We start from the raw sequence: 16,153 nt of genomic DNA, 5'->3' as shown, positions 1-16,153 counted from the left end.
ATCAGGTCCCTCAAATATTGCAGAGGAATGGATGGCACTCATTAGCAGCCGGAGAAATTCTCTTGAGGGACCACCCTCATCAGCTGCCCCTTTTCCGTCAGCATCCCTAAAAACCATGTCTATTCTTGCCTCCGGATTAAAGCGGGCTCTCTTAAAGCCTCTCATTGCACAATCATAAATGTTGTCCCTCATCACGTTAATTTGGTTGGCATCTCATTAACTTCAGCAGTGTTTGGAGGTCAACACTAAAAGAGACATTCAGAATAACAAAGCTCAGATACTTCCCACAATTCATCTGTAATAACAAGACATTGAATTATTTACAGGGATGACTTACTCATTGTCATCACCAACATCAACAGAAGAGTGTGGTGAAGGTGGACAATAAGCCTCAGGYAATGGTGGAGGGGAGGCCACAGGAAGTGGTATAGGTGGAGTGGGGCCACAAGAAGTGGTGCAGAAGATGGGGGGGCCACAGAAATAGGTGCTGCTACAAGTGTAGCCTCGTTTGTAGAAGTAGTCTGTAAAAGGTCATTTAAAGGATTATACATTTCAAAAACATGGAGAAAGCAATAAAGCTGTCAAACATAATGTGATTGTGTTCTGAAAATGATTTACAGAATAAAATGTAGCCGCATGCATCACTCATTATAGATTGTAATCAATGTGTAGGTCAAGAAGACATTTTAAGGATGCATGTAGCTCTATTTTTAAAAATAAAATTTCCAATATGTATTACATTCAACAAGCAGTGTTTTTTCCTCCTCCATGGTCCGTCCTAACAATGGAGGGAGTGGCATATCTGGAGACAACATTCATGAAGCAATCCATTACAGTACTGCTGCGATTGTTGCTGGAAGCACGGAGAAACAACGAGACGGCTGTACCCATCAATGCCACCATGTATGACTATCCTCCACCTAAATCAGAAAATACAGCACTGGTTGATACAAAAGCTGAAGACACATTAAATATACAAACATCACCATCCTCCTTTACCACTTAAATACTGCATCAGGTTCCTGCAGTATTTAACAAAGCAGCAGACTAAATATGAAATTAACATCCAAAATGTGGAACAATGTTAATGACCAGTTTACCGCGGATCACAGCTATAAGTACTTCTGTTAGCCGTCTAAAGGCTACAACAAGGGTTTGTTCTAGACTGTTTCCTTTCCTGGAAGATGTGTGATTACAATATCTACTTCAATTGGAAAAATAACCATATTTATCTTGATGAGTCTTGAGGACAGAATCTCCTGTTGTTTACACTTAGGCACAAATACTTTGCTCCAACTGTTTAAGCCATTGTATGTCCTCAATATAAGCATGTTTGTTAATTTCATGATGCAGATATTCTATCAATCACAGAAGTAGCAGAAACACAATAAAACAATTATTATCCACATGAGTGACATATGGTATCAAAGGCCATTGCTTACTGAACTGTTAGTTGTTGATGAACAATTTGAGATGTTACAATGTACAACTTCTCACCAGTGACATAGATAATTGTGTCTATCACAAAGATACATCTACCTTATCAGTTTGGGGTTTCCATCAAGGTGCCATAACGAGTTTGGTCCAGCAACACGGTATGACCTTCTATGCAGCCTCAAATCAAATCACATTTTATTTGTCACATACACATAGTTAGCAGATGTTAATGCGAGTGTAGCAAAATGCTTGTGCTTCTAGTTCCGACAATGCAGTAATAACCAACGAGTAATCTAACCTAACAATTCACACAACTACTACCTAACACACAAAGTGTAAACGGAATAAATAATATGTACATAAAAATCTTAATGAAGATGATGTTTACAAACGCATAACAAGATCATAATTATATCAGAGTACATATATACATTAATTGAGTAAGTAAGTCTGTAAACATTAAAAGTGCAATTTAAGTGCTATGATACATGTATACATAAAGATGCCAAATCAGTAAATATAAGTACCATATATACCATATACATATATTACAGTGCATTGCTTTTAAATGGCAGTATACATTTTTATCGAATTCCATCAATTTCCATATTAAAGTGAGCTGGAGTTGAGTCAGTTAGTCGCAGTCCACTCAATGTTATTGATGGCTGTTTAACAGTCTGATGGCCTGAATAGAAGCTGTTCTCAGTCTCTCGTCCTGCTTGATCACCTTACTGACCCGCCTTCTGGCATATACGGGGTAACAGCATGCTGCGGGTGTTTTTGCCTGATATCTTATGCCTTCCTGACCATCGGTGGTGTAGGTCCTGAGGGCAGTAGTTGCCCCCAGTATGCGTTGTGGCAGACCTCACACCACTCGGAACCTACGTGTGCGACATTGTCGTACCCAGCGTGCATACATCGACAGGATGCTCTCGATTGGCTGCACTGTAAAGGTTTGGAGCTGCTTTTGTGACAAGCCAAATTTCTCAGCCTCCTAGTTGAGAGGCCTGCTTCGCCTTCTCCACAACCTGTCTGTGTGAAGACCCATTCAGTTGCTTCTATGTGTACCCAAAACTAAAACTTACTACCTTCTCCACTATTTCCGTCCTTGATATAGGGGTCTCCCTCGTCTGTTTCCGGGAAGCCCAAATTCATCTCCTTGTTTGTTGACTATGAGTGTGAGTGTATTTTCCTACCACCCCACACTCCGACCCTCACTCCCCCTTAGGCCGGCTCGTCGTTTGTAAATGCCAAGCCTACCACTGAGATAGGTCCGTCCGCAAATCTTATGATGAGTTGAGCGTCATGCCACGCAGTCATGTGAACAGCGGATACAGGAGAAGGCTCAAACGCACCCTTGTGGGCCCCAGGGTTGAGGTAGTCACGGGGTGGAAAGGTTGTTTACCTTACCGCTCACCCACCTGGGGGCGCCCGTCAGAAGTCCGAGTACCCAGTGCCACAGGCGGTCGAGACCCGGTCGAACTATGGACGAGTTTGAGTACTATGGGTGTTAAATACTTGAGCCTTAGTCGATGAACAGCATTCCTCGACATAGTATTCCTCTTGCCCCAGGGGAAAAGGTTAGGCAGTGTGCAGTGTGTTCATGGGCTCGTCGTGGACCACTATTGAGGAGATAAGCAAATGAGTGGTCTAGGTGTCAGTAGTGACGTATATGGTCCTACTAGTCTCTCAAAGCACTTCATATACGGAAGTGAGTGCTAGCCTATCGTTTAGCTCATTACCCTACTTTCTTCGGAACAGAACGAATCTGGCCCCTCTTGAAAGCATGTGGAAACAGCAGACTGCATAGGATGATTGAATATTCGTAACACGACCACCAGCCAGCTTGGTCTGCGCATGCTCTGAGACGCGGCTGGGGAGCCTCTGCCTGCACCTCAGGGTTAACATGGTTTAAATGTTTTACTCACGTCGGCTGCAGTGAAGGAGAGTCCGCAGGTTTTGGTAGCGGGCCGTGTCAGTGGCACTGTATTGTCCTCAAAGCGAGCAAAGAAGTTATTTAGTCTGTCTGGGAGCAAGACATCCTGGTCCGCGACGGGGCTGGTTTTCTTTTTGTAATCCGTGATTGACTGTAGACCCAGCCACATACCTCTTGTGTCTGAGCCGTTGAATTGCAACTCTACTTTGTCTCTATACTGACGCTTAGCTTGTTTGATTGCCTTGCGGAGGGAATAGCTACACTGTTTGTGTCCGGTCATGTTTCCGGTCACCTTGCCCTGGTTAAAAGCAGTGGTTTGCGCTTTCAGTTTCGCGCGAATGCTACCATCAATCCACGGTTTCTGGTTTGGGAATGTTTTAATAGTTGCTGTGGGTACGACATCACCCACACAGGATGACGCACAGACCTGCCCCCTACTGTCAGAGTCATTATTCCCTTCCCTTTCATGGGTGCCAGCTCACCTGTGACTGTGTGGAGCTGCAGAGTTGTGGGCTCACATTGAGTCCAACCTGGCACAATATCCGGCCTCACCAGGGTTACTGTGGACCCAGTGTCCACCAGGGCAGAGCAGGGCACCCCCTCCACAGTGACAGGGACATGACAAAAGTTTCCAACACAGGTCCGGCCCAGCACTGCTGAACAATGCTGAACCCGTCACCTACAGCTGGAAAGTGGGAGAGGGGGCGTGGGAAGTCTAAGAGAAACACTGGCAAATCAAACAGCGGTTACAAGTACATCTGCAAGCTGAAGAACTCTGTTAGTGTGGAAGTCAGTGAGCCAGTTGGAGAGGTGTTTGGTCCAGGTGAGTGGACACTCATGAGTGTGTTACAGTCTTATGTATTGATATGTCAGTAACACTGCTAGTGTTGTAGGACATTTTGAGTGCTGCACTATGTAGAAAACAGACAGTGGAGTTTATTCTGTGGAGTTCAACAGCAAACTGCTTTAGAGGACATATACACTATGTTATCACTAAGTGTTTCTGTGTGTGTGTGTGTGTATGTGTGTGTGTGTGTGTGTGTGAACAATTTTCTGTAAAGTTTCCAAATGTTAACAAAACAAAATATGCTAGACAAGGTGTGATCTTTTTGTGTCAGTAAAATGTATTATGCGTCAAATGCCGTTGGGTTGCTTTTATGCGCAAGTATTGATATAATAACCATCATATTGAAGTAAACTTGATCACTCGTTGACATGTTGTGTGGGCCTCCCACTACGACTCAGGAAAGCATGCAGTTTATTAGGCTACAGATGAAATAGGTTATGATTTTGAAAATGCAATGGACACCCATTTAAACTTGCATTTTTCATTTGGTACATGGGAATTTAACGGCAAAAGTTATTTTTGTGTGCACTGCTTCATCACGCACAGCCTTTTATCCGCAAAAAGTCAGTTTTATGGAAACATATCTCTGGGAGGAAAATGTGCATGTTGTTTTATGCAGATGTTTGAATATTTGCATGAAAATCTGTGGCAAATTGGATGGAAACCTAGCTAGTGATATAATAGTGGACCTCAGAGGCAGGGTGTACCCAAAAATTTTAATCTGTGGTGTAGTCTAGATCAATTTACGCTCCGGTGGTGGTGAGGGGGACAATACTAGTCAAAGTAGTCAGACTACACAGACCAGAAACACCCAGCAAGCAGAATTCTAGACATAAAAAGTAAAGGCTGATAATAATGTCTCTTTCAATGCCAATAGGGTTAGGACTACATTTTTATACTCTAACCATAATGTGTTACCTTGGATACATTGATACTCTGATACATGTTTGAAATGTCTGCTTTTCCAGAAGACCTTAATCTTAAAGTGGGAGGTGAGCTGGTGTTGAAACCAGACAAGTCCACAGTGCCTGACTCCATCACAAGCATCCTATGGAAGCATGGGAAGAACAAGGTGGCAGAGTGGGACAAGGATTTGGTGGTCTGGAAATCTAAACTGCCTTCAAAGGCCACACAACCCTGAACCAGACTACTGGAGAGCTGAGAATCAGTGGATTGAAGAAAACAGACAGTGGAGTTTATTCTGTGGAGTTCAACAGCAAACTGCTTGACAAGACATATAAACTATCTGTTATCAGTACAGTTTTTCTCTGTGTGTGTCGTGTGCTGTCGTGTGTGTGTGTGTTGTGTGTGTGTCGTGTGTGTGTGTGTTGTGTGTGGTGTGCTGTGTGTGTGTGTCGTCGTTGTGTCGGTTGTGGTTGTTGTGTGTGTTGTGTGTGTGTGTGTCGTGTGTGTGTGTTGTGTGTGTGTGTGTGTGTGTGTGTGGTGTGTACATCTGTGTGTTACATCTGTGTGTGAATGTACATCGTGGTATGTGTATATGGGTCATGTGAAAACCGTTGTAGGACATTTGAATGCTGCATTATGTTAGATTCACTGCGATTAACTCTGTCAAAGTATCAAACAAAATGTATTCTGTTTTCATTTCAGGCCATTCACTTGCAAGTCTTGGTGGCAGACGAGGTTCTGTTTGGTGTTGTCAATCCATAATTATTGCTGGTTGTCATCGTTTTAATAGGTAAGAACAGCACATCTCGTATATGATAACAACGCACTGTACATGTAACAATTGTTCTGAAGCACAGTAAGACATACGTCACAGCACAACAACCAGTGAGCTTACCTCCTGAAGGGTGATACCTGTATCTACTGTATTTACGTACATCGTTCGATGCTGCACCGTGTTAGCTGTATTGTAGGATGTTATTGTGCTGCCTAAGAAAATTAGTCTTCCATTGAGCTTAAAGCAGTGTCATTGTTGACTGTGAAGTACTACTCACAAGCTGTGCAATGGTATCAATGCAGGACTTAACTCTAAAAGTTGTGTTTCTTTACTCCCGGGTTGGTTTCGTGTGGAATAATAAAAGGGTTTATGATGTATTCTCTGGCTGCTTCCCGCTCGATAACCTCTTCATACTCACTTGCTTCACAAAATGATACATGTGATTTTATAATTTGATTCTAAAGTGTCTTAATAATTACCTGCGCACTATATTTCACAACCTTCACATGCACTGCACTACATACTTTCTTCAGGACCACGGACAGCAAGATGTTGCTTTTTGCTTCCATCCATCCAGAAAGCGCGTTTTAATTGTAACTTTAGGCACCTATCTCACTAATACTATGGGTAGTGTCGTGTGTGAGCCTCGCAGTGGGTAGAAGAAACGTCTGCTCAATTGTACATACTGAGTTAAAAGTAAAGTTATTACAATCATAATGTACTACATCAAATTCCTTATATGAGAAGAAACAGACGCACCAGTTCTTCTTGTTAATTCATCTGTTATTCATATCGGACTAAGACACCACGGAACACACTCAGACCATAATTTACAAATGCAGTTTGGTTTTATGAAGATCTGCCCAGATAGACGGCAGTCAGGGCGATGACACACTGTCGTTATATACATTGTAGCGTGCGTGCGAATTTGGAACCTGACGCTTGTAAAAGTAAACACGTTTGTCATCATGATTAATTAGTAAGGGCACAATAACCCCCCCCGACCCGCCCACACAACAAAAAAATGAAGAAGAAAAAGTGGTGGGGAACAAAACTTAGAACGTGTGACTGGTGGTCCTGCTTTTAGGACAGATCATAAGCATGGCATTAGCAGAATATGTCATACCAATCCTCTATATGGCAGAATTGACATCTTTCAGTTGTGCGATCTGATTGAGCTGATCTGTCGCTGGCTCTCTACACACAATTCACCAGCGTGGAGTTGCCTAAAATATACATTATTCTTATAGAAATAACGTACTGACTATTATGTTCCTAGAGTGCACTTTACATGTGTCTACGGGCAGTCGGATAAGCTTTATGTGTTTCTACGGCGGAGTGGAAGCTATATATGTGTCTAAGGGAGTGGAAGCAGTCTAGATACTATATGTGTTCGGCTATTATTTGCTCGAGTGGAATCTAAGTGTGTTGATGGGCATTGTCGTCTAAGGTGAGTGGAGCTATTTGGTCTTACCGGGCAGTGGAAGCTATTATGTGTCTAGGGCAGTTGGAAGCGTTATCGTGTCTAGCGGAGTGGAAGTGTTATGTGTGTCTAAGGGAGTGGAAGCATGTTATGTTGTCTAAGGGAAGTGGATAGCTTGTTAATGTGTCTTGTGGAAGGGAGTCGGAAGTGGAAGCTTTATGTGTCTAAAGGGAGTGGAAAGCTGTTATGATCTAAGGGAGTGTGCAGGAGGGAAGCTGTTATGTGTCTATATGGGGAGTGGAAAGCGTTATGTGTCTAGAAGTTGTTATGTTCTATAATGGTCAGTGGAAGCTGTTATGTGTCTAAGGGAGTGAAGCTTGTTATGTGTCTAATGGAGTGGAAGCTTTGGTTATTGTGTCTATAAGGGAGTGGAAGCTATTATGTGTCTAAGGGAGTGGAACGAGCTGAGTTATGTGTCTAAGGGAGTAGACAGCTGTTATGTGTCTAAGGGAGTGGAAGCTGTTAATGTGTCTAAGGGAAGTTAGTGGAAGCTGTTATTGTGTCTATAGGGAAGTGCGAGTGTGTATTGTGTCTAGGGAGTGGAAGCGTGTTTATGTGTCTTAAGGGAGTGAAGCTGTTATGTGTCTAAGGGAGTGGAAGCTGTTATGTGTCTAAGGGGTGGAAGCTATTATTGGTCTAAGGGAGTGGAAGCTGTTGTTGGTCTAAGGGAGTGGATAGGCTGTTTATGTGTCTAAGGGAGTGGAAGCTGTTATGTGTCTAAGGGAGTGAAGCTGTTATTGCCTGTCTAAGGGAGTGGAAGATCTGTTTATGTGTCTAAAGTGAGTGGAAGCGTATTACTGTGTCTAGGGAGTGAAGCTGTTATGTGTCTAAGGGGTGGAAGCTGTTATGTGTCTAAGGGAGTGGAAAGCATGTTATATGTGTCTAAGGGTAGGAAGCTGTTATGTGTCTAAGGGAGTGGAAGCTGTTATGTGGTCTAAGGGAGTGGAAGCTGTTATGTGTCTAAGGGAGTGGAAGCTGTTATGTGTCTTAAGGGAGCTGGAAGTGTTATGTGTCAAAAAAAGGGAGTGGGAAGCTGTTATGTGTCTAAGGGAGTGGGAAGCTGTTTATGTGTCTAAGGGAGTGGAAGTTTGTTATGTGTCTAAGGGAGTGGAGCTGTTATGTTCTAAGCCGGTAGGGAAGCTGAATGTATGTGTCTAAGGGAGTGGAAGCTGTTATGTGTCTAAGGGGTGGAAGCTGTTATGTGTCTAAGGAGTGGAAAGCTGTTATGTGTCTAAGGGAGTGGAAAGCTGTTATGTGTCTAAGGGAGTGGAAGCTGTTATGTGTCTTAAGGGAGATGGAAGCTGTTATGTATGTCTAAGGAGTGGAAAGCTGTTATTGTGTTCTAAGGGAGTGGAAGCTGTTATGTGTTTAAGGGAGTAGGAAGCTGTTATGTGTCTAAGGGAGTGGATAGCTGTTATGTTGTCTAAGGGAGTGGAAGCTGTTTATGTGTCTAAGGGATGGAAGCTTTATGTGTCTTAAGGGAGTGGAAGCTGTTATGTGTGTCTAAGGGGAGTGAAGCTGTTATGTGTCTAAGGGAGTGGAAAGCTGTTATGTTGTCTAAGGGAGTGGAAGCATGTTATGTGTCTAAGGGAGTGGAAGCGTTTGTGTCTAACTGGAGTGGAAGCTTGTTATGTCAGGAGTGGAACGCTGTCTAGCGTAGTGAATAAAGTCTGTTTAAAGGGAAGTGGAAGGCTGTTATGTGTCTAAGGGAGTGGGAAAGCTGTTATGTGTCTAAGGGAGTGGAAGCTGTTATATGATCTCTAAGCGGAGTTGGAAGCTGTTATGTGTCTAAGGGAGTTGGAAGCTGTTTATGTGTCTAAGGAGTTGGAGCTGTTATGTGTCTAAGGGAGTGGAAGCTGTTATGTGTCTAAGGGAGTGGAAGCTGTTATGTGTCTAAGGGAGTGGAAGCTATTATGTGCATGATGGAAGTTAAGTTAGAGGTTTGTATGAACTATTTATAAAACAAAATAAAGTTACAATGACTAAAATAGGACTAAAATGACTGATTAAAACGAGACTCGTCCAGAGTTGACTGATAACTCAAACTAAGGATGAAATGACTTAAATAGGACTAAGATTAAAATCTAAAATGGGTGACAAAATTAACACTGCCACTAACACAGGTAGTAACACTAAGACAACTTTTACATGGTACTTCTATGGGGACATTTTGACAATGCAGATATGTGGAGATGTTGCCAGAAATGTGTTTCTCATATTATTTGTGGTGGCATTTATTTGAAGAACATGTTTTAGTGACATCTACATACATTATGAGAAGGTGATTACTAATGTGAGTTTAAAGTTAGCAGTGTGTGGACTGGCTTATATGAATAACCCCCCACCTGCTACACTTGCCATCACTGCTGAAACAATCCTAGCAAAATATCTGATTAGAGAAAGTTTGCATTTCTGTTCAGCTGAACCTAGTGGATCCAACGGTCCTGTATGAAACTTAAGCAGATCGTTTACTCGGTAACAGAGTGCTCTGGCAGTTACAGTACCCTCAAACCATATCTGTCCTGATGATTTGATTCCGGTAACTGATTGATTCTGAAAAGCTAAATATATTATACTGTGTATTATAAATATAGGAGTTTTTCTTTCAAATGAGCTGATTAGAGAAAGTTAGCCCTTTTTGTTCTCATTAACAGCTTGTTGGGTTCTGAGAATATGAAAATATACTTATTCATGTCACTGATGGAGTGCTAAGGTTTAGAGGGTCTACACCAGAAGTTAATGGTTATAACGGGAAGCATAGAAATAGCACACAGAACAGATCTATCGCTTCCTAGACATGCTTTCAATGCGAATGAAAGATCTATAACTCACATTTCTATGTGAATTTGGTTGGTTCGCCCCAAAAATATACATTTTGTAGCATTTGATGCAGTAGGAGAGAGGCTGTAGTTGATGTTTCCCTTCTCTGTGTGATTCTGCAGAGGTTACGGTTCTGCTAACAGCCATTACTAAAACAGATGAAGACTACGCTGACAAAGCTGAAAAGAGGCAGGAGAATGGAGGTGTGTATGAGACCTTAAGTGGATAGTTTACCCGGTAACAGAGTGCTCTGGCAGTTAGTGAACTCCAACCATATTTGTTCTGATGTTTTGATTCCTGTAACTGACTGATCCTGAAAAGCTAAATACATTATACTGTGTATTATAAGAAGATAAGGTTAATCTAGAACAGGGGTGTCAAACTCATTCCATGAAGGTCTTAGTGTCTGTGGGTTTTTGGTTTTTCCTTTCATTTAAGACCTAGACAACCAGGTGAGGGGAGTTCTTTACTAATTAGTGGCCTTAATTCTTCAGTCAAGGGAGGAGTGAAAACTTTTCTGTTGTGTGTTTTCTTGCCAGAAGCCACAACGTTGAAGGAAAAGTAAGACTGGCAGTAAAGAATCCAGTATTTTAGGATGGTAAGTATGAGTCTGAGAAAGACACCAACCACAACATTTATTAAGAAAGCATTTGGAAGTACTCACATTGTTATTACATTGTTATTATGTTAGGGATGATCAACATGTGGTATTATTATTTGTATGCAATGAAAGAGAAACAGTGAACAAGTCAGATTGGTGTTGGTATTCTTAAAGGAAAGGAAGAACACCTGCTGTTGCATTTATAACATAAGACCAAGAGTTTTTCCAGACCATGTGACCTGACCAGGAAAAACTCCTGGCCCTAGTCATTAGTAATGTTTTGTCTCATGAGCTCTTTCCTCTATTGCTTCCTTCCAGGTTGTGGTCTTCCTGGTGGGTTAACTGAGGACCAGAAAAATGGGGTTTGAAGGCTCTCAGTACATAACTCCACATCTGTTACATTGAGACAAACTACCAAGAAGAGAGAAACATGTTTGAACTGTTGGAGATGTTTTTAATGAAATGTAAAATGAAGGTAAACAGGAAAGCATTGCACATAGTCACTTGCATTCAATCAGATGAAGTACAGGGAGCTACAAAAGTATTGGCACAGAGACATCTTTTGTTGTTTTGGCTCTATACTCCAGCACTTTGGATTTGAAATGATACAATGACTATGAGGTTAAAGTGCAGACTGTCAGCTTTAACCCAATATGGATGAGAATACCCTCAAATTAAAGCTGACAGTCTGCACTTTAACCTCATAGTCATTGTATCATTTCAAATCCAAAGTGCTGGAGTATAGAGCCAAAACTATGAAAAAACATGTCACTGTCAAAACACACCAATACTTTTGGAGCTCACTGTATGGACAATATGAGGGCAATATTTGTATCCCAGAACATTTGACGATGAACAAAAACAAGAGATTATGCTGTTTGGGCTACGGGGCAGCATTTTCACATTTGGATGAAAAGCGTGCCCAGAGTAAACTGCCTGCTACTCAGTCCCAGTTGCTAATATATGCATATTATTAGTAGATTTGGATAGAAAACACTGATGTTTCTAAAACTGTTTGAATTATGTCTGTGAGTATACCAGAACTCATATGGCAGGCGAAAACCTGAGAAAAATCCAACCAGGAAATGGGAAATCTGAGGTTTGTAGTTTTTGAACTCTTGGCCTATCGAATACAGTGTCTATGGGGTCAAATTGCACTTCCTACGGCTTCCACTAGATGTCAACAGTCTTTAGAACCTTGTTTGATGCTTCTACTGTGAAGTGGGGGTGAATGAGAGTGGATTGAGTAAGGTCTCTCCCAGAGTGCCACGAGCTGACCATGCACTGACCATGCGTGTTCACGTGAGAGTTAGCTTGAGTTCCATTGCATTTCTGAAGACAAAGGAATTCTCCGGTTGGAACATTATTTAAGTTTTATGTTAAAAACATCCTAAAGATTGATTCTATACTTCGTTTCACATGTTTCTACGGAATGTAACGGAACATTTTGACTTTGTCTGCTCGTGCGTCATGAATTTGGATTACTGGGCTGAACGCGCTAACAACAAGGAATAATATTTGGACATAAATTATGAACTTTATCGAACATTTATTGTGGAACTGGGATTCCTGGGAGTGCATTCTGATGAAGATCATCAAAGGTAAGGGAATATATATAATGCTATTTCTGACTTCTGTTGACTCCAACATGGCGGAAATCTGTTTGGCTTTGCTTTTGTTGTCTGAGCACCGTACTCAGATTATTGCATGGTTTTTCTTTTTCCGTAAAGTTTTTTTGAAATCTGACACAGCGGTTGCATTAAGGAGAAGTATATCTCTAATTCTGTGAATAACACTTGTATCTTTTATCAATGTTTATTATGAGTATTTCTGTGAATTGATGTGGCTCTCTGCAAAATCACCGGATGTTTTGAAAGCAAAACATTACTGAATGTAACACGCCAATGTAAACTGAGATTTTGGGATATAAATATGCACTTTATCGAACAAAACATACATGTATTGTGTAACATGAAGTCCTATGAGTGTCATCTGATGAAGATCATCAAAGGTTAGTGATTAATTGTATCTATATTTCTGATTTTTGTGACTCCTCTCTTTGGCTGGAAAATGGCTGTGTGTGTGTTTGTGACTAGGCTCTGACCTAACATAATCATATTTTGTGCTTTCGCTGTAAAGCCTTTTTGAAATCGGACACCCCTGGCCCTAATTATCTTATACTTTGTGGTAAATAGCTTTGTGGATTCTTATCCTTTCTCACTATTCATGCCTCATCTTTACAAATCTCAATTTGTACAGGTTGTTTTTGTTTGAAGCCATAGTATTAATCACTTTGTGGTTGTATGATACATTTTCTGGTATTTTCTCCAGAGCAAACCCACCGTACTTTCTGTTTTAAATCGCAGCTAGTCATTATATAAGAGTGTCTTATATAATTTACAAATTCTTCAATAGTTCACTTATGTCAAGGAATTTGTACAGGTTGTTATTGTTGTAGTTATTTTTCTCAAGAGTAATTTATGCCAACCCCCCACTAGGCAAAGTATACTGTAGGGAGAGTATTTATTTTTGTATATTTTTTTCAGGGGGTGGATCAGCTTTAATATTGCGGACAGATTGTTGCTTCCATCAATGTAATTGTCTGCATCATTTCCAATCCCCCATATATTGTTTGCGTAAATATACCTACCTACACACACAAATACTGTATATATATATATATATATATATACACACACTTTTTAAAATAATTTACCTGTATTATTCCCCGCAGACCCTTCCACCCATCCCCCAATTGGAGTAAACTAATAAACCATGACACTTAGGCTTCTACCTTCAGTTTATACATATTTTACAGACACAATCTATTTTACAATAGTTACATTTAGTTTGTTTTCAGTCCTGGCCTTCCTCTATTTCTGATGTCCATCCAGTTTGATTTATATTTGTAACTGTGCTATTTCACAACAATTCTGAAACGATATACTTTTTACAGACCCCGTATGTTCTACATTTATTATCTTGTTATTGGTCCCACCCTTCAACTCCATTCAACCCCTCCCATCTATCGCTTAACACCATCCATTTTGGATTTCTATTTAACTTCCTGACTGATGTCTTGAGATGTTGCTTCAATATATCCACATAATTTTGATGCCATCTATTTTGTGAAGTGCAGCAAAGCACCCCCACAACATGATGCTGCCACCCCCGTCCTTCACGGTTGGGATGGTGTTCTTCATCTTGCAAACATCCCCCCTTTTCCTCCAAACATAACGATGGTCGTTATGGCCAAACAGTTCTATTTTTGTTTCATCAGACCAGAGGATATTTCTCCAAAAAGTACGATCTTTGTCCCCATGTACAGTTGCAAACCGTAGTCTGGCTTTTTTATGGCGGTTTTGGAGCAGTGGCTTCTTCCTTGCTGAGCGGCCTTTCAGGTTATGTTGATATAGGACTCGTTTTACTGTTGATATAGATACTTTTGTACCTGTTTCCTCCAGCATCTTCACAGGGTCCTTTGCTGTTGTTCTGGGATTGATTTGTACTTTTCACACCAAAAGTACGTTCATCTCTAGGAGACCGAACGCGTCTCCTTCCTGAGCAGTATGACGGCTACGTGGTCCCATGGCGTTTATACTTGCATAGTATTGTTTGTACAGATGAACGTGTTACCGTCAGGCGTTTGGAAATTGCTCCCAAGGATGAACCAGACTTACGGTCCATAGAGGTATTTAAAAGTGTATTAAAATCTCCCACCATAATAATAGAGTCTAGTGTTGCTTGTAGAGTTCTTATATATTTTCAAAGAAGCTTGGATCATCATTATTTGGACCGTATAGGTTAATAAGCCATATCTGTTTATGTTCCAATAACATATATTTAAAATAATCCATCTACCTTGATGATCTGTTTGGACAATTTGCACATTTGGATCGAAATTACTGTTAATCAATATCATCATCCCTTTTGAATTTCTTTGCCCATGGAAGAAATATATTTCGCCACCCCCAGTCCTTTTTCCACAAAACTTTATCTAAAATTTTGAATGAGTTTCCTGAAAACAACAGATATTATATTATTCCTCTTAATCCAGGTAAATACTGATCGGTCTTTTCTTATTATCTGCTAAGCCATTACAATTATAACTGGCTATACTTATTTCACCAATTACCATAATGAGACAAGTTTCAATTCTATTTATCATAGTATATGTTTGTAAACGTACCATTAAAAGTACCATGATGACTGAGTGTCAATATACGTACGTAGGTGTACCATGATATTTGTATTGCTACTAAGTAAACCTCCAATTGGTCCCCACTATTCCACCCGCTAAAACCCCTCCTCATCCCGAGTTGGGTTGTCATCCCAATGCCCGGCCAACCACCCCCAACCCCCCGGATCCCGTGGCCCCGGAGAGACCGGGACCCATCCTTCGAAAAGAGCACACAGTGCCACCCATAGAACAGAAGCAGATCAACCGCCAAATGCATWTCCATCGCCCTCACCTCGATTTGTATTATATACAGCAATTTAAAAATATATATATTTTTAAAATCCTGCTTATCCTATTTTCCATAATTAGCAATTAACATTTGTAGTAATGTAGGCAGTTTATGCAAAGGATTTTTACCTCTCACCAGTCTCGCCATTACCAAAATTACATTATGGAGAGANAGAGAGAGAGATATAAGTCTCCACCTTCAGTGATTTTTGCAATTCGTTCCAGTCATTGGCAGCAGAGAACTGGAAGGAAAGGCGGCCAAAGGAAGTGTTAGCTTTGGGGATATCCAGTGAAATCAGCCCAGTAAAATTTAAAAAAAACGAATTATTTAAATGTATGCTCACTCAGCTGTGCCTCAAGTAATACAACAACTGATCTATTACCGGTATGATCATGTAGCCGACCTCAAATGTTGAAATATAATTGTAAAAAATTGTTTGAGAAGAACAACAATGCATTGGCAGGGGGGTTCAAGCAGAGCCAATTTGCGGTGATAATGTTTTGGCGCTATAGCGGAGTTGGTTGTTTAGCAACAAATCAACATGTCCGCAAGTATGAGGCAAACAGATTGGATTGGCTTAGATTGCTGACATGTAAGCTTTATTTCGTCTCCAATGTTTATAGAAAACAAATACATTTTCACAATGAGCACTTGTTGTTGGTTAGCTAGCTAGCAAATTTTAGCCATATTAGAGTAGACATGACATGAGTCAAAACACCTCTAAAARAAGACATGATATGAAGAACAAGATGAAACGAGCCTGAAACGAGCCACTTACTGTATGATTCCCCACATGGCAGTTTCTTGTCATTCTTGCTAGCAATCTGGCCATACAGTAGAGGGGAAATTAAGGTTTCGTTTTTTGTTGTTGTTGTGCTT

The 16,153-nt window shown here is 40.9% G+C and overlaps 1 pseudogene; it reads left to right on the top strand.

The window, feature by feature from the left end:
* The first annotated feature begins 4,036 nt into the window (after nucleotides 1-4,036).
* The window catches only part of LOC111971049 (CD48 antigen-like), a 38,928-nt pseudogene continuing 26,811 nt past the window's right edge, over nucleotides 4,037-16,153 (top strand).

The sequence above is a fragment of the Salvelinus sp. IW2-2015 genome, linkage group LG12 (genome assembly GCF_002910315.2).
Source record: "Salvelinus sp. IW2-2015 linkage group LG12, ASM291031v2, whole genome shotgun sequence".
In the NCBI taxonomy this organism is placed as follows: domain Eukaryota; kingdom Metazoa; phylum Chordata; class Actinopteri; order Salmoniformes; family Salmonidae; genus Salvelinus; species Salvelinus sp. IW2-2015.
This window is presented reverse-complemented; position numbering and strand designations above follow the sequence as displayed.